General features: G+C 39.1%; 1 protein-coding gene across 2 annotated transcripts in view; it reads right to left on the bottom strand.

The window, feature by feature from the left end:
- Nucleotides 1–21,864, bottom strand: part of STAG1 (STAG1 cohesin complex component) — a 177,794-nt gene that overhangs the window by 82,091 nt on the left and 73,839 nt on the right. The gene's annotated exons all lie outside the window — the stretch shown is intronic.

A 21,864-nucleotide genomic window follows, 5' to 3' on the forward strand; every position in this document is an offset into this window, starting at 1 on the left:
AAATGGGTAAAAAAAAACTCATCTGTGCTGTAAAGTGCCATCAGACCAGGAGTTTGTGAAAGTTTTCATCTTTTTACAACCGAGCAAGTGTGATACAGAAGTGATAATGATGTAGGACTCATGCCAAGCGTTTTTAATTTTGTGCGCAAAACAAGACGAAGAACATCCTTCAGTTCCACAGCCGCTGCTGGTTAATTCTCTGCTTCTCTTGTCGGGTCACCTGGGTTACAGATACATCGTGATCTCTCTGCAGCAACACAGGAGGGGTTTCCAAACCACACAGCTCAGGGCCAGCACAGCTTTCCTGCCTGGGGCACCTGCTGCCTCATGTGCTGCCACTCTCAGCAAGTCCTTCCACAACCAAAGGCTCCAAAGGGCTCAGCGAAGACACGAGCCAGTGCAGAACCAAAGGCAGCAATTGCATGTTATTCTTTCTGCCAGCCCCTGCCATTACCTGAACGGCAAAGCTGACAGGATTAACTTTTTATTGTAAACCGAATAAAGCCGACAAAATTGAAAATATAACACACAATGGCATTAAATGATAATTCTTGTCACTTCATCTTAAATCCAATCAGTATAAACAAATAAAATATTTTTACATGTCATCTTTGCAACTAGATATTGTCTAAATATCCAACTATACAACACAAGTCAAAAGAGAATATTTTTTTGCCACTTCACAATCTTATTCTAGTAATGAAGGAAACACAAAAACTTCAAGTGAACTGCAGAGCTACAAAATCCATCCCAGTGTCATTAACATTACAAAGCGTATGTCTCCCTGCTTCTGCAAAAAGTTCAAATGGATTTATGATCCACTGCATGGCTTCAAAATCCAAACCATAATAGAAGTGTGACAGCTGATAGCATTAGTCCCTGTAAAAAGGATAAATAATGATAATTTTAATATACTAAATGAGAATGTTTTGATCCAGATATTTTATTCCTTGAAAAACAAGCATTAGAAACACACCCATTTCAAACCACACAAACACAGTTACAGCACACCAATCCTCTATATCTTAGCAGAGAGTCTGCTCTACAATGCAACTTAAATATTCATTTCTTGAATTGTTTTCCCTCTTCATGAAATATTTACTTGTTATCTGTTTCATATACACTGTCAACCACGGTTCTAACAATGGTGATTTAAGCTTCTGCATGGTGATTTCCATATTATTAATAAACAATTAGTAATGCAATCTATTAAGACAAAACAAGAAATCCAAGAGAATACTACCATATGACAGTTGAAGACCTGTCTTACTGACTTTGAAATAATCTGTAAATGCAGTAGCTACATTTTAACATTTCCCCCGTATTGAAATTTTTGTTTAGAATAAGTGAAAGTTTCACAGTATATCTCAGAGCACTGAATAGAGAAAAGCTATTCTTAGAAATCCACCTCAACTGCATTAATGCCTCTCTCTCTCTCCCTGCATTCTGTCAGCTGTTGCTCTTCTCCTTTCTTTGGTAATGTAACCTTCATTGAAGAAGTAACCTATCTACCTTTCTTATTCTATTCTTTATAGCCCTGATTCTAATTTTATTCTTATCTCTTTATGATTTCTGTTAATAACCTTAAATAGCTTCCATATAATACAAAGCCATGTTACTTTGTCAGAAAAAGTAAAAATACCGTAACTAAAATACCTCGTTAATGCACTTCACTCCATTGAAGTCTCCCTACAACTTTATATAGTTCTGTTGTAGTTCCTTACATCTTTCCTCCCTAAGGATACAGAACATGGTTATGCTGTGGTCACTATTACTTAGTGGCTCAGATATTGCTACTTCTTACATGATCTGCATGTCGCTTCAGTCAAGTAAAGGATAATTTTTCCTTGAAAAATCTCTCTCAAGAACTCCAGTGAAAGCACTGCTTCTTTAATTCAGCAGCTCTGTATATGCAGCAACAGTGCTCAAAGCAAGTTAGTGGCTGGTGCTGGATGCACGCACCCCTCCAGGTTACTATCAGCCAACAAACTGTACCCGCTGTGCCGCAGACACATGGAACCTGCCCGCTGAGCTGGCCAGGGAAGGGGACAGGCTGCAAACATGGGGCTACAGAGCACAGGCACTTGCTCTTGAACCATGGAGAGGCTTTTTATGGAGACAGCATCACCCACCTCCTCCTGGGCACGTCAGGATTTCTACTGATCACTGTGCAGAGGTGTCAGAGATAAGGCCAGCGTAGATTCTACACACATCTTCCCAACAACCAACAGTCCAGGCAGGGGCAGGCACAGGATAAAACGAAGTCTTGACATCTCCTCAGGATGCCAGGGTAGAAAAGAGCTCAACACTGCCAAGGAGCCATCAGTGGAAGTGAGGATGAACAGCACTTATTAACTCACTGTCATGTTTCGTTCTTCCCTCCGCTTTTTATGACAAAGTTCACTGGAAGTCATGTCAAGCAAAATGAGCATTTCTACTTCTCTGGCAGTCGGCAACAGCTTTGGCCTGACAGCTTTTCCTACCACCACCTTTTCCTCACCTGACCAAAACAGTCCTGTCTCTTTTCCCAGGAAACTGTAACTATGCTATGAAGACTCTGCTCAAAACACATTTCACGGTGTCATCGCAACATTTCAATACTACAATGGTCAATGCTGTTCAAATTCATAGTTTTTATGGTTCGTGAAAAGCTGAACTCTCCCATTTTAAAGTGAATCCTTAAAATACGACAGGTGTGGAACGCATTCCTCCAGTCTCTGCCTTACTCATGTTACCACTAGTCTTCTTTTCTGAACTGAGTTCTACTTCTGTCATTAAGCCCTCGCTCTGTGTTTAGTGAAAAGGATTTTAATTGTCTTAGTCTATTAAAAAAATTGAGAAGCCTATTCCACACTACTAAGTTCTCAATTCAAACTTATTTATACCCATTGTGTTCTAAAAAGTCTTCTTGCTGACATGTATTTCCTTAATGACAAATTTCCTTAACTTTCAGCTATAGACAGATATCAATTTAATTTGTCAATAATTAATCATGTCACCCAACCTGGCTCTCAAAAGTGAAAAGAAAAAAGGCTGTCCCATGACTAGCCTTCCTCCTCTGAAACAGAGGGTACCAACCACTGTTGGAAATCAGGGAACACCATCAGGGAAGCTTACATGACAGAAATAAGGCCCCTGCATAAGTGATACTCCAGCCGTAACAGTCCACTGTGGTTTAAAAGCTACTAATGAAAGCAAATTACTCACTAGTAAATGGACTCTTGAAATCGAAACTACTGACAGCAGATAATAAACTATATACTATGTAGTATATTAACTATACTATATCATCAGCTTTAATCTCTGGCACCTTTAATCACAGAAGCTACACAGCCAATTTTATTCCTTCTCTTGTGGACCACCTGCCCAACCTGAGTAATCTGCAAGAAAAGTGGTGGAAAAACTGCCGCTCAAGTCAACAGGTATAAAGCAAGTCTCCTGTCAAAGAAGGATTAACCGTGGGATCTTGAATTCATGGTGTCTGAGTATCTCTCAACCACAGAAACTGGTAAAACAGTAGCCAGAAGAAAAATTTATAAAGGCACCAGACGAAGACACTAGAAGATTTGCACTGGACGGTATCATATGAAAAAGGCAACGTTAACCGCATTTGCATTAACCGCAAGTCAATAGTTGGGATCAGAGCACTGTAAAGTAATCCTGACTGTTGAAACTGTCAAGAGGGCCAGTTTAACGAAGATCTTGCAGAAATTAATGATGATTACAGAACGGCTGGATGGACATTTCTTTCCCTCAATATCATTCTACATACATTTCCTATGCTTTTCTCTCCACTTACCATTTAGATCATTAGAAATATTCCACTTCTACAATGCTCTTAAGTGCAATTCTCAGTTGTCTCACAAGTTAGAGACACATCTCTGTATGAAAGATGATCAACAAAGACTGAATTTGAGCCACAGAGAGCACGTCATTTCTCACTGCTGAGCTTGGGCCATGGTCCATCACTGTAACACTTCATTTACTGCTCCCAGAAGAGAGCTGCCTGAAACTAAGCACAAGTTACTCATGCCAGTCAAAAAGTCGATTTTCTGTGGCTTGCTCATAATCACATGGGAACACCAAAGTAGATCTTACCTCACTGGAATCAATAGGCATTAATGATTTATTTAAATGGAAGCGGTATTCGGACAGCTGAAGCACATCCAAATAGATGTTGAGAATCCTAAATCCCATCAGGGCTCCTAACTTTCTATTGATTTCTGTGCTTGAAAACTCAAACTCTTTACCGAAACCACAAGTCGGGATTCTAGAAAGAAGTGAGCCTAAACACTTAGTTGAATTTCAGCTTTCATGGCACATGCAGGAATAGAAGATGCTTTTATTTTCTTATTCCACAATTATTTGCCTTGCATGGGCTCTAGGTTGTCCAGCTTCTGCCACCGATGAAACAGTACTCAAAAGCCAGTATCTTGCTAAAAAACAAAGCCCTAATTCACCCTTCAAACAGCTTTAGATGGTGAACTCTTACTGAATAGATCAGCAAGAATTTCAATGGTAAAAAAAAAAAAAAAAAAAAAGGTACAGCGTCATGCAATTAAACCCTTATCAGAGAATCACAAGAATTCTCCTGGTTCATCTAAGTCTATTCTCCTACAAAGGCAAACCCAACCACCTGCCAGGGCCCAAAAGAGGTTTGAATGGCTTCCATGAAATCTCCCTGCAATGCTAATGTCCAACCATTCATCTCACACAGTGTACGTAGGCAAGGCGTTTTCTCTTGCTGCAGTCCAATTCTTTAATTGACCTTCTGCTTATTAATTTACATACCAGAATATAATTTTAGTACCCTCAGGTTTGTTTTACTAATTTTATGCGTTGCTCTGATTTTGTCCAATATGGTCCTGCAATTCTTGAATATTTCCCTTTAATTCTTTCATTTTTCACATTCCATGCTGATTTTCAGATCATTGCATAGCACATAATTCAAACAAGTTGTTCTCTTGCTACAATTTTTATTCCTCCTTTGCTTTAGGTTATTTTGCACTTGAGTCTTGAATGTAAGTTTTTGGTAATAGGAAGTTCTTCATTTTTTTTTCCTGTCTTCACATTGCCCACACAGACTTGTGCATCTATTTTTTCAGTACAGTCTCTTCCTCTTTTGAATGCCATTATTGATGTGCCCTTCGCTTTGCTCTCATAAAACTATGAATATTATTATTGTAATGACTGAGCTCATTTAAGTTGCCATCCCAAAAATGAGAATTACCTCTAGAGGAGAGCATTTTCCATTTATGTTCTCAATCCTCTGCATCAAAAATTGTCACTACCACACTGCAAGAATTTACTGGCCAATCCTTAACTTGCTATACTGGACCCCTTGATGATATCTTGCTAGCTTAAGTCCCTTCAACTCAACTCTAAATCAAAGTCTTACAAATAACAAGGATTTCGCAGCAATCTCCTTTTCCTGAATTTTCAGGGAAAATTGCAGTCCCTTCTCTCTGCTCATACCTGTCCAGCACTGGGACACACACAAAACACACGTGGGATTAACTCACACAGAGAGGCACAGTCACAGGGACCACCACCAAAGCATTTTGGATTTTACCTCCTCCACAATACAAGGCCCAGAAATCTGTTCTTGTTCTAGTTTACAGTAACTTAAATATAAACAGAGTTTCTTTCTTATTGTCATTTGAAAAATTAGCTGAACTGCTTCTGCTGGCCTTTCACAACCACATTGGGCCTAAAGAAAGATGTCTTGCCCAGTTTGGAAACCTCAATATAATCTCTTAAAGTTCACTAAAATGGAAACTGACTTAAACCCATCAGTAATGGTCATCGTGCCAATAGCTACATGGAGTATCAATAAAGGTTGTCAAAAACGTTGGTAAAGCTGGGAGGATTTATTAATCGTTTTAACTATCACAGGGCTCACTGCACAAAAAGGTGGAATTTTAGTATCAAATCCTTGCTTTTCCCAACATCTGAATTCAAGGATAATTGTTGCATCTTTAGTGAGCAATCCTATATTACACAGTCTGAAGTTCTGGATGACATTAAGAAGTTGATAACTTTATGTATGTAACTAGTGTTTTATATGAGTGGAACTGTTTATCTCTCTTAAAAAACCAAAATGTTATTTGATCCAGAAGATGACAGTGAAGGTAATGATTCTCTCATTACCAGTATGAGGAGAAATACATTGAAAACTGTTAGAAGTTTTTACACATAAGACAATGATTTATGTCAATGACAATCCAGTTATTTCTCCTTGCTGAAAAAAAATAACAAAATAATACACACTCTTATAGTTAAAAGTGACAGAAACCTAATGTCTACTGTAAAGAAACCAAATCCTATGAAATTCCTCAGCTCCAGTTACATATGAGAATTGGCTACTTGATGAAGCTAATCTGAGCGTCAGTAGAATTTAAGAAGGGAAAAATAAAGAATCCTGGAGTGACACACAAACTACACACACTTAAACGTGATTGCTGTGCCAGACTGGACAGTGATACACTACACAACTGGTGGGCCTATTCAAGGGCTGATGTTATTTTTTTGAAGTAATGCCTCACAAACTCCTTGGAGCCCCATAAGGCATCAGTGCACAGCTAGAAGTCATACATTTATGCAACACACATACATTTTCAAAATCCTATAATGATGTCCCTCATTTTAGCTCTTTAAAAAGTTGATATGCAATAATAAAGCAAGTTTTCAGATTAAAAGATAGGAAAACAAAGGATAGCAAAAATGGCCACTTTACAGAACCCATCAATAGATCTTTCTAAGCACCAGTGTTGACAGAAATATGCTAAATAGCAGATATAAATGCTTTGAAAGAATGATAATGGAGCAGTCAAAGTTTGCTCGTGACAGAATTATTCAGAATAGCTAGAATTAAAGCTGACAGCCAACACTGCCAAAGGATTTCACAGGAACAACATTGATAAAATGGCAAGTAATAGTCTGCAGGAGAAAAGCATGCTAATTCTACAAACTACTAGCAGAAAAAGAAGCTGGCCTACATAACTTTGTGCACCACAAAATGGTACCCTTCATGTGTTCAAATCTTAACATTTTGATCAACTCAGAGTAAGGAAGTTTCCTTTAAGGCAGATAATTCTGTTTTGACACTGCTCTACAGTATTTGCATTTGTAAACTGTAAACCACTTTTCATCTTGATGTTAATGCCACTGACTTTGAGTAACAGAAGCCAAATAATAACTAAAGCCTCTAAACTTGCAGTCTAGCGTTTGTACTGCATGGTTTCACAAAATAGATCTTATCATGCTCTCATGGCTTGAAGCAGGAACTCTCAGAAGGCACCCACCTTTTTGTCAGACAACTTCAGACCTAAACAACAGTGGATGACAAAGCCCAAAGGCTCCTCAACACACTGTTCCTGGTCATATCTTAACACTTTTGCAGATCCACAGCTGCAGCCACCCTGCGCTGCCTCAGTTCACTCTGCCTGAACAACAGCCCGTGACCAAGGAGGACACTTATGCTTGAGGAGAGAGGGAAAGCAACAACTTCAACAGATTCTTGGGTTCATGCTCCTCTGAAACTTCACACCTGTTCATTAGTCCTGGTTCCAAGATTCAGTGCTGTGAGCATCACTGATTGCTGCAGCTTCCTGCACACGTGCTGTGAGGAAACATTTTGTTAAGAAAAATATTCCTGTGGATCTGATGACACAGGGATTTTTGTACTTGATAATCAGCACTGGGTGTTACAAAGAGCGTGAGTACAAGTCATCATTAGATTAATCTTGCATTTGGCAGTAATTTAGGGTTTACCAGGTTATTAATCCTCACTGTGACTATTGGATTAAATAGCTGCTAGTGGATCTCTTAATTCATTTGTACTTTCCACCTCCACAGAACTGCGCATGAATGAAATCTGCAGTTTCGCTCTATATTCCTTAAGAAGGTCTCTCACTCTATTTTTAGAGCTGCTACCTAATCATTTGATCAGCCTTTTTTTGCGAAGAGTGAATAATTGTTCCTCTATTTACCATTCTTTTCCCTATGGCCTGGGTTTATCTAATTTTGTGTATCCTTTTGGAAGTGGGATGGTCAGAACTACATCCAGTGCTCAAGACACAGGTGCAATATAAGTTTCAGAGAGATCTTTTTCTTTCCTTTTGTTTCTAATATACACATGCATAAATTTGTCCTTTATTTCTAAAGCTTAACTTCACCTCTCAGAGCACTGCCAAGCAAAGAAGTTGTATTTTCAAATCATTCACCGTGACAGGAAGCTCCAGAAGCAACACATTAGTAACTACAACTTATCACTGCATATGTGGAACCAGACTTTTGCTGCATGCTGCCAAAAGCTACCTAAATCCAGCAATATAAACATGGGCAGTTTGGAGGTAGAGCTGAAAGTATAAAATACAACAAAGCAAATATTTGCAGTAAGTCCATTTAGATCTATCTACCCTTTCATAGTGCTTTTTTCAAGGACATTTTCTAGACTCGCCCATCACCTGCCCTGTTAACACGCAACCACATAAGCTTCCCTCTGTAAGCAGAGAAGCCCAGGGTGGACAAAGCTCTTCCCCTCCCTGGGCTGGGGATCTCATCCATGTGTATAAATACCTGATGGGAAGCTGCAAAGCCAGTGGAGGCAGACGCTTCTCAGCAGTGCCCAGTGGCAGGCAAAGAACCAGACAATCCAAACATGCACTCACCAACACAGCGTAACTGTGGAAGCACTTTTGTAGCCAAGGGCAGAGTGAAAATATCACGGCCATGGTCAACAAAGCCAGCCCAGGTATGGTAACTGTGCCTGCGTCCTGGGCTGTTACGGAGTTATCAAGGCCTTATGAGTACTTGCTGTGTCAACTGAAGCTTGGGACCAGGTGCCTCTTGTTATAATGCACAGTTCAAGTGGGGATAATATAATAGCAAAGGGCTTGAAAACATGCAATCTGTCTGATAAACTGATTTCAGCTGAGACCAATTGCTTTGTAACGGTGCTTTGTACTTACAATGTACCAATATACTCTCTGCTTTCTACAATATTTCACAGCAATTACAAGACAACCCAGAGCAGTTTAAAAAACACCAAGTACTCCTCAAAGGAAAAATAAGGGTACTCAGTTCCACCATACTGGAAGAAGCTTTATATACTATAGATTATTTATTGCACTTCCTTCTGGACAGCTAAAGTGTTTAATCAACTAATTTTGAAAGTAATAAATAGATAATTACTATTTTAAACCAGACTATTTATTCCAGTTCTGTTTCCTATTATTTTTATCAAATGTCTGTCCACACAAGGACAAACTCACAGCTACTTATTTTCCTTGCAAGTCTAGAATCGTAGAATAATTTCAGTCGGCAGGATTCCTGACTATCAGCTAAACCAAACCCTTCCCAAAGCAGGGCCAACCTGATCAGACTGCCCAGGTCAGTTGATAGTATGTCCCAGGACAGCAATCCCACAGCCTCCCTGAGTTCTTCTGCCTCCAACACCTGACCACCTCCTGCTTTCCCTTACATCTAACTGGAATTCCCTATGTTTCAACTTGCATCTGTAAACCATCTACCTATTACTATGGATTTGCATGAGGGATCTGGCTTGACCTTCTCTTTAGCCTCCCACTATTTTAAAAAAGCAGTAAGATCTCTCTTTGGCCTTCTCTTCTTGAGACTGAGCAACTCTGTTCTCTGGGCTTCTCTCCACCCAGGAAAGCCAGGACTCCATCGGAGGCCTTCTGGAAATCCAGGCAGGCTCTTAACCACATGACACTTAGCCACATTTCCTACTTCAAAGAACTTCAGGTTCTCTTTCACAGAAGCAATCCAGCAAGGACATTCACTTCAGAGGTCCCTCCTTCCTTCTGCTTTCGCCAATGTGCTTGTCCCAACCCCAGATTTACCCACAGACACACGGTCCATCTTCGACACCCCTTCATACACGTTTTTTTTCCAAAAGAGATTTCTTTATCAGAGAAACAAATTTATTGTTAGTCAAGGTGTACATTTCTCCCAATTCATAAAACAAAACTCCATAAAACATGCTACCTCCACCTACCATGAAGTCAGGAAGCAAAAGACAATCACAGGAGGATTCTATAGCCATAGCCCACCCTCTTTCCCTCAGTCTTTCTGCTTCCCCTGATGAAGTATTGATCCTTTCCTCAGTCCTCTGTGACTCTTATTTCCAGCCCTATTTCTCAGTGTGTCTCAGAAGTAGTAAAGAAGAGAAGATGAAAGAGAAGTCCTTAAGAAAATTTACAGAAAGTAATTATCTAGAGATCTTCAACTGATGTGACAGGCCCCACACACACACACAAAACCAAAAAAAATAAACAAACAAAACAAAAAACCACCCAGTATCTCAAAAAATAAAACAAAGCAATGATAAAGGAAAACAAAACAAAAAAAAATTAGAAGAAAAAAAAAAAGGAGAAGGAGAATCATTTACAGCACCTTTCTTCCCTCAAAGCAATAGGCCAGGCCTTTCTGCGGGCTGTGCCACATCTAGGTGTTGCCAAAGATCTGGTCCTTGAGACAAGTGATCTTGCTCTATTTGTCTCAAGGAAGCCACTGTTCACTGCGTGAGATCTTTTCACATATGGCTCTGAGGAAATACACTTGGTACAAATCCCCTACAATTTTACTTAAACTGTCTGCTGGTCCAATATGTGGAAGGAAAGGATAAGGCATAAAAGGAGCATCTGAATTTTTAGCATTTATACAGTGCCAAATCTTATGAGCAATAGCACCAGCAGACACACCAAAATAGCTCCAGGTTTCCCAGAGCCAATCCTTACTTTCCAAAATTCCCTGGTCATCACTTGGAGAGCCACCAGGTGAACACTGACTGGTGTCTTCCCATATAATTTACTTGATGGAAAAAAACCCTGACATGTTAAACATGAACAGTAAAGCAGACATTTTGTAAGCACTGCAGGCAGAGCTGCAGCAGAAGAACTTCAACAGCCAATTTGATGAAAGCTGGTGTGCTTCATAAAACGAGACTGGAGATAAAGAAACGTCTTAGAAACAACTTATTTAAAACATTTTATTTCCCTCATTAAATGAAAGCCACCACCTACCTGAGAAATTTTTGGGGTTTTTTTCAATTATCTGAAAGAAGGAAATGAAATGTACATGCATTCCTGTCTCTAACTATGCTGCTTAATAAATTATGAACTATCCATTTAAACTAAATCTGACCAATCTTAGTGTTCCAATAAATTTTACAAAGGCAGGTAGCTGAGTAGAAGCCAAAGAGCAAAGAGGTCACTCAGGCACAGTATGAACCGTGACCTTAATCTTCGTTAATCTCTTTCAGCCCCAGACTGAGGCTGGAGAAGGACGGGGACACTCCTGTTGTCAGTGATGCTGCTGCTTCCAGAGAAGCTTCGACTGGAGCACACCAATCTCTTCCTAGCAGTGTCTGTCTATAGAGCTCATTTAACTTCCAAAAAGTTACAAGCTGTTTCTAAATCTTTTTTAGAGTTAGATGGCATTTGGAACATCATGTCTCATAAAGAGTATCTGACACTTCACGAGAACATCCAACAGCTTTTGTTTAATTCAGTACAGTTGACCAACACAGATAGACTAGAGATCATTCTTCATTAGTCTTGCTTCCCATGAAATCAAGACTAAAGCATTTATCGACCATGATCTGTGAAAATACAATGCAAAAATTAATTGTGCTGGCTCAAAGCCATGCCTTTATCTTTCTCTCTCCTCATTTAAAAGTATACACGATGAGAGCAGTTCTCCTTTCTCACAATTATTTTTCCTTCTCTTATTTGTTAGCTCACTCCAATACTCCTTTTTATTTTTTTGACTATTTGAACACATGCATGGAGGTTTTTCTTTGTCTAAGGAAATACAAAGAGTGAGAAATCACATGCCAACAATACATAATCTTTGGGCTTAGAAGCCAAAGCTGAAATTAAGAAATGCCAAATTTAGATGCTCTGTGCCACCTTGATTTAGGCTCTTTGTGTGCAAACTTTGATGAGTCACCAGCTTCCGTGGCTGTCTACTGCTCTGCCCAGCTTCATCAGCCACAGAAAACTGAACTGTGTTGGAAGTGAACAGGAGTTGTGTAGGTGACAATATTGTATCTCGGATGCGTGCAGCTCTTGCTACAGCCAACAAACTAGGGAGGGAAGTGCAGGAAGAAAGAGGGGGGTTGTACAAGAGGAACTGATAGGGTGCTGCAGATTCCTACTGTCTTTCACTTCTGAGTCCCTGTAAGTTTGGACAACTTAAACTATTTTAAAGGTGGTCCATAATGGGACATCTTCAACTTCCCAGGCACCTACCTTTCAGTCTCAAGGACGAATTTACAGCATACAAGCAACTGTAACTGCATGTACGCTGACTGTAACATCTTCCTTAAGGTACGTAAAAAACCCTAAAATTAAGAAAAAGGGGGAAGTTCAAATTAGCCCTCTGGAGATGGTAAGGAAGAGCGCTTAGGCTACAGTCCTGCTTTTTCCTTATTGCATATATACGTATCTATTATACAAAATTAAGAACTTCAAATTTTCATTCCACGAACCTTAAGAAAGGCTTCTAGGTGCTCTGAGCCTAGTCATTAAGCAATCTGAAGAGGAGTAGGAAATCAATAAGAGCTATGGTTTAAATACTTAATGTGTTACCTGAATAAAAACTGAAGTGGCACAGATACTGTATATCCTGTCTCAAAAGCTTTTTACATCAATGACTCTGTGCCTGCATTAGCCAATTGCAGAGCAGAGACAGGATAGACTGGATCTTGCCCAGGGAGGTTGTGGAGTCTCCTTCTCTGCAGACATTCAAACCCGCCTGGACACCTTCCTGTGGAACCTCAGCTGGGTGTTCCTGCTCCATGGGGGGATTGCACTGGATGAGCTTTCCAGGGCCCTTCCAACCCCTGACATTCTGGGATTCGGTGATTTATTTACAAGGGATTTACAAAGAAAAAGTAGTTGAAACCCTTTGGAAAAAAGTGCTCAAGGAAAACTTTTTTTTTTTTTAAATTGGAACTTGGCTACTATTGAAAATAGGAGGAAACATCATATTAAAAATGAAGTTAAAACAACACAATGAATAGTTGCTCAACATGTTTTGGCAAGGGAGAGCACACACTAGAGCCAAAATCAGTAAAAGTCTGGATGTGCTTGTAAAAAACATAATACAAGAGGGAACTGTCACCTCAGAGCTGAGAAAAGATAAACTGCTGGGAGGGCCCAGGAGAAGGCTGAAGAAAAAGCAATTCTATGGCAGCTCCAACTGAGAGCAGCTTAAGCTGTGTGGAACACGGCTTGGAGATGCAAAATGAAGCAAGAGAATACCCACAGATCACAACAAGTGTTGACAAGAGAAACAGAAGTGAGAAAGTGGGAAAAAAAAAGGCAGAAAATTGAAAAAGCTCAACATATAACTTGTTTCTCAACAGTGAGTGTCTGGGATTTACTGAGGAGTATTTGAGAGGAAAATGTTGAAAAATATACACCTATGTAAACTTAATAATGCTAGAAAAACAAAACTTTACATAAGTAATAAGGCAGCAAGTACTGAAACGGGTGCTGAAAGAAAAACAGTAATAAATACGGGATGAAATACAAGAGGGAAGAGTTCGAGTACATTAATTAACACAAGATAGTAGACTCAAGGGGAAAAATTAATCAAGTACCACTAAGGAAAAAGGAAAGAAGAAAAGACAGAGGAACACTGCAAGTAAGGCAAGTTTAATCTGGAAAATGGCTTAAATCCTTATTTACAATCTCAGATTGTTTTGGATTCTCTACCTTACAAATTTTAAAATCAGAATTAGCTTAAATGGTGTGCTTTGCTCAAATTAAAAATGGCCCTGTAAATACATCGAGTATTATCATGTCACTAATACTGTTCTTTGCAGATATCCAAATGCAAAACACCACTTATGCAGTCACAGAATAAAGGAGCCACCCTATGCACCTGGTTGTGTCTTGCTGGAAAAGTCTTTGAAGTCAGAAAATACAAACCAATACTTTGGTAAAATAAAGTATTTTAACATAATTGACAGCTAATGTTGTGTTTTGTAAAGAACATTTAGTTTTCTCAATATTTTGTAACAAGTCACTCAGAATTATTCCCCTGAAGCACTTCCAACAATCTTTCCTTTTAAGGTTCCTCAGTGCTCCTTCTCCCTCATTATCAGTTTAAGGTGTCTGGAGGTATTAATATCAGGATGTCTTTACTATAATACGCTCACACTTTAAAGTTTAATCATAATGCTGAATTTTCTGTATAGTACCCACTTTTTGGCATAAGTACATTCTCAGCTGTAACTCCATGTCAACACAGGCTCTGTCTAGTCATTCCTTTGTTGTCCTTCCTACATGAAACCTTCCTTTAAGTCCACAGTAAAAACACCGAAGTGTTATGCTATGGATCAACTGCTTGATAGAAATATTCAAAAATTGAGGGATAATTTAAATTAATGGCCCCATTCAGCAGTGTATTCTGGCTTTATCATTCTGCAGCAGCTTAAAGCAGTCCCACAACATACTCCTCAGGTGAAATGGGTATACTGCTTTGTTGATTGCTGAAGCAAAGCTAAACCACTGGGATGTACGCCTGTCTGCCTCTCTCTTCTCCTGCTTCCTAAGCTCCGCTGTGCAGATGTGCCTTCACAGAACATACACCATCTAATTTTTAGAATTCATAATTTCTTCCTTTTGCATTATACTTTCCTGCATTTGAAAGTACAAGTTTAACTCTTCAACACACCATTGCTACAGATGTTTCAGTTTCCCCTTCTTGAATTTTCCCTATGAGATCTCATGCATGTCATTACTTTTTTTCTAGGATACTTATTACTTTTTTTGCTGTTATTATTGAAAAGAAACACAAAGAGGATTGCCCATTTTCAAACTGCCGGCCACCTTACGTAGCTTCCACGAGATCAAGGGTTAAGTGTGTTTTTCAGCACAGTGCAATATCTCCCTGTGTTTCTAATCAGAATGAAGTGCAAGCTTTGCTCAACACAACCAGGCAGAGAGGAACAGTTACCAGGGGGTGCAGAGTGCAGACGCCTGCGGTTCCCAACAGCAGCCTGTTCCCTGGTCTTCCTTCAGAGCCCAAGGAAACATTAGCTGCTTAGTAACATCAATTCTGTGTGTATTTCCCTGACAGAAAGCTAGGGGATATCCATCTGTGCATGTTAAAGCTACATCTAAGCCCTGCAGTTTATCTCTAACTTGTCTCACATTTTCACAGCTCAGTATTAAACCTGGTCCATGGTACTACTCTTGACTTTATAACCTACCACAATCAGAGCAAAAAAAAAAAAAAATCAATGCAAGTAAGGTCAACTATTAATACTGTATGCTACAATAAATACACTCCACAATTACAAGAGTGCACCATCCTATTATGCATCACATTATACTGTACCATACTATTATGCATTACATTATACTGTACTATACTATCACTCTAGTACACAATCAACATCAATTAACTTATTTGCTGTGAATATGTTAAAATTCTTCCTCCTTCCCCAACCTTTGATTATTTTTCTCCCTACAATATATTAAACACTTCTAATCACTGAGTTAAGTTTACTAAACTAAACATCACTGTCAAAACTAAATTCAACTTTAATTTTATATCCCAATTAAGGAGGTAAAAGAAACAACTATGGCATTATATACATAATGTGCAAAGTAGCACTACAAAGTAATCACTGACCGAAGTATCAGACAACCAGAGCAATAAAGTAATACACCATGTTGAGCCAACTGACAACTTTTATAGGCCACCCTGCCTTTCTCAAGACCAAACAGCTTCTACCCAGCAGTTATGACCATCCGCTGATAACACAAACTGCTGAATCCAGCCACTGCACCTTATCAAAAACCAGTTCACAGCGAGGCCTATTTGAATGCAGAGATCTCAGAAATTTAGGATAGAAGTTGGCTGTCACAGTTGAGTTAGCAGGTAAGAACCATGGGACCCAACATTAGGTCATAAACGTCATACAGGTGGAAAAAATAGGGTTATGAGAAGTGTCTACACAATTCTATGTGGAACAGAGAAGATGTGCATGTAATGATTCCTGAAGTCTCAACAAAAATCCCAAGGAACTATCAGAGCTTCACTGCTATTAGACAATATGGTTTGTAAGTGCTTATAATGGGCCTGGGCTGGCATCTCTCTTGTCTGCAACGTTCTTCTGTGGGCAGCTACAAGTGGAGCAGACAGACAGGACATACAGAGCATTTAAAAGTCTTAGGCTATCTGTTTGACAGTACAAGTAACTCCAAATGTACACAAATTAAACTCTAAGCCATGTATTTAGTTATAAATTGCCAAAAATATATCCAATAATGAAACACGATATGAGGGAGAATAAGCTGTATTCTGTATACAACACCAGTAAGTCAAATTTCTGCATCAACTAGAGTTTCCAGAAAAAAAAAATACATTCATAACAAAACTTGAGAACAAAAAGCAGACTAACGCATTCAGGTTTTCTGCATCATTAAGATTAAACCCTTTGAAAGTCAGATAAAGAATTCAAGAGAGTTTGAATCTCTTACGATTCCTTTGTTAATCAAGACTTAAAATTCCAGTCTGTTCTGAAATACCCACAAGTGGCACCAGGAATTGACATATTTTCTTCTGTATATTAAGGATTACAGAAGTAACTTGTCTTCAAAGGCTCTAAGAAAGAAAGTTAATTATTTTCACTGTGTCATCCACTGATGCTTACTTCACGAGAACTGGGAATATTCAACTGGCTCTAAACTGTAAGTAAAACCTTAAGACAGGAAATTCTTGCTACAAGACTTGGTGTTACAAGTAGAAAAGGTCACTTATCAATTTGACTGTTCCAGCAAGTGTTGTCGTTTCTATCCACATATAGTTTCAAGATCCAAAACTGACACAGGTCAGAGGGGCTCATTTACAGCTGCAGAGAGGATGACATGGGATTCAATGCCTTGTTTGGTTATCGAAAAAGCCTGAAGGGAATACTTGAGGACTCTGGTTCAAACAAAAGTCCTGTGAGCAATATCCTTGGAACCAAAGTAGCTTCCTATAAATACAGTGTTGTACACACAGCCAGTTAGTATGGTATGAATTCAATGGGAAACACATGCACTAGTTGTCAAGAATCACTGTTTCTTTCAGTTCATAACTTTGGAAAGAAAAAGGGAATTCTTGATAAATCCAGCTCTAACTGGGAGATGCTCATGTCATAGGGATCCATGGAAATATACTCGGCCTCACCTATTTTGTGGTTTTCAGTCTTCTGCACTACCAGGGAAAGACCAGCTGTCTAAAAGGCAGCCAGTGAGAACACAGGATTAACAGCAATCTTTGTTAAGCTTAAAAGATGCTCTTTTCTTGAAATGCATCTGCCCCTTCTACATCAATGAAAACGGGACCTTTTTGAAGACTGGAGTGGTATTTGCTTTCCTCCAGTCCTCACGCACCTCTCCCGTTTCCCAGGACTTGGTAAAGATGATGGAGAGTGGTCCAGCAATGACCTCAGCCAGTTCCCTCAACACCCATGGGTGCATCCCATCCAGACCCATGGATTTAAGGATCTCCAGATTGCCTAATTGCTACCTAACCCAGTCCTCATCAACCGAGGCAAACTCCTCCATTGTCCTGCCTTCCTCTGGGGCCTCAGTGGTACAGGGCTCCTCAGGACAGCTTCTGCTAGTGCAGACAGAGACAAAGGCGGCATTCAGTAACTCCGCCTTCTCAGAAGGCATTCAGTAACTCTGCCTTCTCTGCATCTTCTGTCACCAGGGCACCCACCTTGTTCATCAGTGGGCCTACATTGCCTCTGATGTTAGTTTTATCTGCCACGTACTGGAAAAAGCTCTTCCTGTTGTCCTTGACCCCTCGCGCCAGGTTTAATTCTAAGGAGGCCTTAGCTTTCTTAGTTGCCTCCCTACACCCTCTGACAACAGCCTTATATTCTCCCCTAGTGGCCAGCCCCTCCTTCCATGATCTATAAACTCTCCTCTTTCACTTGAGCATACCCAGTAGTTCCCTGTTTAACCACGCAGGTCTCCTGGCTCCCTTCGTTGACTTCCTATGTGTCGAGATGCTCTGATCTTGTGCCTGGTAGAAACAGTTCCTGAACACTAACCAACTATCTTGGGCCCATTTACCTTCAAGCCCATGGGATTTCCCCCAGCAATTGCCTGAAAAGGCCAAAGTTTGCCCTCCTGAAGTCCAGGGTTGCAATTCTGCTTGCTATCCTGCTCCTGCCACATGAGACCCTGAACTCCACCATCTCATGGGCACTGCAACCAAGGCAGCCCTCAACCTTTACCGCTTCAACCAGACCCTCCTTGTTAGTGAGGATGAGGTCCAGCAGTGCACCTCTTCAAAAGTAATTACTGAAGTGTGTACTAGCATTGCACTTAATAAAAAAAATCTATGGTTTCCTTAATGCAAAACAAAGAAGTGTAATTACAGTATTTGCTAAGAGAAATGTCATTTTTGGAATTTAATTCCTGCCCTTGGCCTGGAAAAAGTCTGACTCAACCTTCAGCAGAATTTGCATCTTTGGAAACACTAGGGACATGGGGAACCTTTGTGTTTGCAATCTGGTAAAAAAGTACTAAGAGCTAGTGATGTCTGATTGCTTTTCATAATTAGTTCCTGTCTTCACAGAAAGTACCATCTATGTCACCTAAAAACCCCACAGCAATGCACCTAAGTAGAGACACTCACATACAGGAATAATTTGCTCACAAGTCTTAGAACAACACTGTCAAAAAATTCAAACTAGTATTTTTTCTTATCTGCTTAGTACAGAGGTGTCCCTCCTGTAACACATTTGTATTATACAGAAAACAAACCAAGCCTAAATAAAGAGGAAAAAAAGTTGTAGCATTAAAGCATCATCAGAGAGAGACTTCTCAACCAGGAACTTTGTAGTCACGTAAGTAGCAGCATTTTCCAGATCACTATGTATGTAATTACATGAATACAGTAGAAAAGAAGTAATAATATTCAAAAGCCAATCTCCAATGAGCAGTGCCAAAAATAATATTAGAAGCTATGATTTTACTAAGTAGCACAGAGAAGACAGACTTTGATCCTGGCTTACAAGGAATGCTTTCATTTTCAGCAGAGATTTGAACACATTACACAGAACCGGCAGTGCAGAACCTGCTCTTAGACTATCATTTCAAAGTTCATTTGCCTTTCCTTACATTATACATTTGCTCTAAAATATTCTAATATCACAAGTTCTGTCAATTGATTCAATACATTTATTTTCAATGATATAAAAGTTTATATTAATTCATGTTAATAAATTAGTTAATAGCTGATTTTAAGCCATTTTAATTTTGGTCTGCTGTCACACTTGCAACATGAATAGTTCAATATAGTCATATATATGTTTGTTTAAATTACTGTTGCTCCTGTTACCAGTTCCTTGGGTGAAACCTTGGACTGAATTCAGATCTCAACATGGCAGGTATTTCATTCAGATTTTGGAAGCACAGACCTGTGCATCTTTCATTCATGTCTCCTGTACTGAAAGGTCAGGAAATTCCTGCCTTTTTCCTACCTCCCTAGTTTCTGAAAGTAGTAGGATGCACCTTGTGGGAAAAAGATGCCATTAATTCACAAGTGGCTAGCAAATGTGATCTACTATTTAATATCCTTTTTCATGCTTCTGGGCTTTAATATTTTTAAGGCTTCCCATCCCCAGAAGAGTCAGGGAGAAGCAAAGCTTAAAAGAACAAAAAAATAATTTTGCAGCTATTTTTCCCATAGCCAAATAAACTTTGAAGAGCTACGGCTAGAAAAAAAAAAGTAAGGAAGAAGGAGTACATGAGATGAAAAGTACAGATACCACTCAGCAGCAAACAGGAAGATATACTGAAAACCTTCTCAGTTTAAAAACCATATACACAATGAAACTAAAGCTTTAATTTCAAGAATGTCAACAAACAACAACCATTTGTTCTTTTTCACAAAAATCTGGTTTTGATGTAACCACATTAATTGCCAAGTGTTTGATAAGAACTTTGTAACCTTATCTATCTTCTTTTAAATAACTGAACTGATGAAACGTTTAATGCATGTCTAGTAACCTGATTTATTTCCCACACAAGCAGTTAATCATTTGCATCTTATTTTCAGTTTGGATTTTATAAGCTTCCACTTCAAGACAAACACACTGTAAAAATTACCTCAAGGCTCAAAAACAACAGGTACAAAGTTCAGATCTGGTTTACCTACACCACCCATTAAATTAAAACTAAAAATAAGTCATTTCCATCTTCCAGTCTTACCATTTTTGAATGTGGTTAACAGCATGTTTTTAACTGCCTCATATAGTTATTGAGGTGTATTTATCTCTGTTTACTATGCATACAAAATATTTTAGAAATCTTTGACATTACTATGACTTAAATCATGTCTAAGCAAGCATCAACTTTTAAAATATGTATTAATACTTTACTTTGCAACTTCTCCTCTATATTTACACACTAAGAACAGATTCTGTTGAAGACACTGTGAGGACATTTTCTACCCTTAATAAAAATACGAACTCCAATGCAACAAATAGCATTATTTTCTAATTTGTTCAAACTACCAAATGTTTATGATATCAACTGCTTAATAACACAGGAATAACTGAAGAGATAAAGCTCTTTAGCACATGCCAAAGACAACGGCATTTCTCACTAACAGTCTGCAGTTTCTTAGGAAAGGATCATTTGCAGGAAATGCTATTTATCAAGCAGCTTTCTTTCCATGCTCAGTAACATCCATCTGTATGGTGCAATATTATTCTAGTGATCACAGCACAAAACTGTCTACAAATAAATTACAACAGACCAATTTTTTTTTAAAACCATTACTCTATTTACAATGCTATACCCTCTATTAAAGTATTATTAATCAGAGTAAATAACACTATGTCCTGGCTAATCTACTTTCTGAAATCCTGTCCAACAGCAAAGCAAGCAGTTGCTTGTTTCGTCTGCCAGACCCTACAATGGCCACTTTATGGTACTTTTTCCTGGTTTTAGCCTTCAGTTTCCTCTGGCAAAACAGAAATCTATTAGCTTGCCCTTAATTAAGAGCACAGATCATTAATAAAAAAATCAAAAAGAGCATGCATCCTGCATTCAAGCAAGTGAACTCCCAACTCCTCCACCTGTTGACTCAGTTTGCACCATTCGATCACAGAATTTTGCACAGGATCTTACTAGAGTTGGTGAGGAACAACTAGAGATTCCGGGCTCAAGCTGGGAGTGTGGATCCCAAGTGTCTGATTCCGAAGGAAAAAATCCATAAAGATGTTCCACTTTAAGCACCGGGCAAAAAGTTCATACACAGATTTCCTGCTTTCTCACAACTGAAAAAAGCCCAACCCTAAACAGCACCAGCAATCTAGGTTGACAGGTTTTAACATTTATTAACATTTGATCCCACAGAAAAACCTAAAAAGAAGATTCTGAGGGGGAAAATAAGATACCAGAAACATTATATAAAGGAAATTCACCTGCCTCCTTCACCTAAGAACAATTTCAGTGTACCAAATCACAAAACTACTTAAATGAAGAGCCCCTTATGACCCAGAGAAGGCTACAACACCGCTAAGAATTTAACAGTACGGGAGTTTCACCAGTTTTGTTCCATCAGTAACTAGTGTCTCAGAGCTGTCTGACAGAGGTATGGTAGGAGCGGAAGCTCAAACCACTTCTGACAATCTGCCTAAGAATTTACATGTTTCTTCCTTACCTATCAGAAAATAAATGAGAGGGAAAGGACAGAAAGAATGGGAATAATTTCACTATATACTTGAAAGCAGTCAAGTGGTTCTCCTCTTCAGCTACATGAGAGATTTTTCATTTTCCCTGCAAAAGAAAGCTGCTTTTCTTACATGGA

This window comes from Patagioenas fasciata, chromosome 9 (genome assembly GCF_037038585.1).
Source record: "Patagioenas fasciata isolate bPatFas1 chromosome 9, bPatFas1.hap1, whole genome shotgun sequence".
Classification (NCBI taxonomy): domain Eukaryota; kingdom Metazoa; phylum Chordata; class Aves; order Columbiformes; family Columbidae; genus Patagioenas; species Patagioenas fasciata.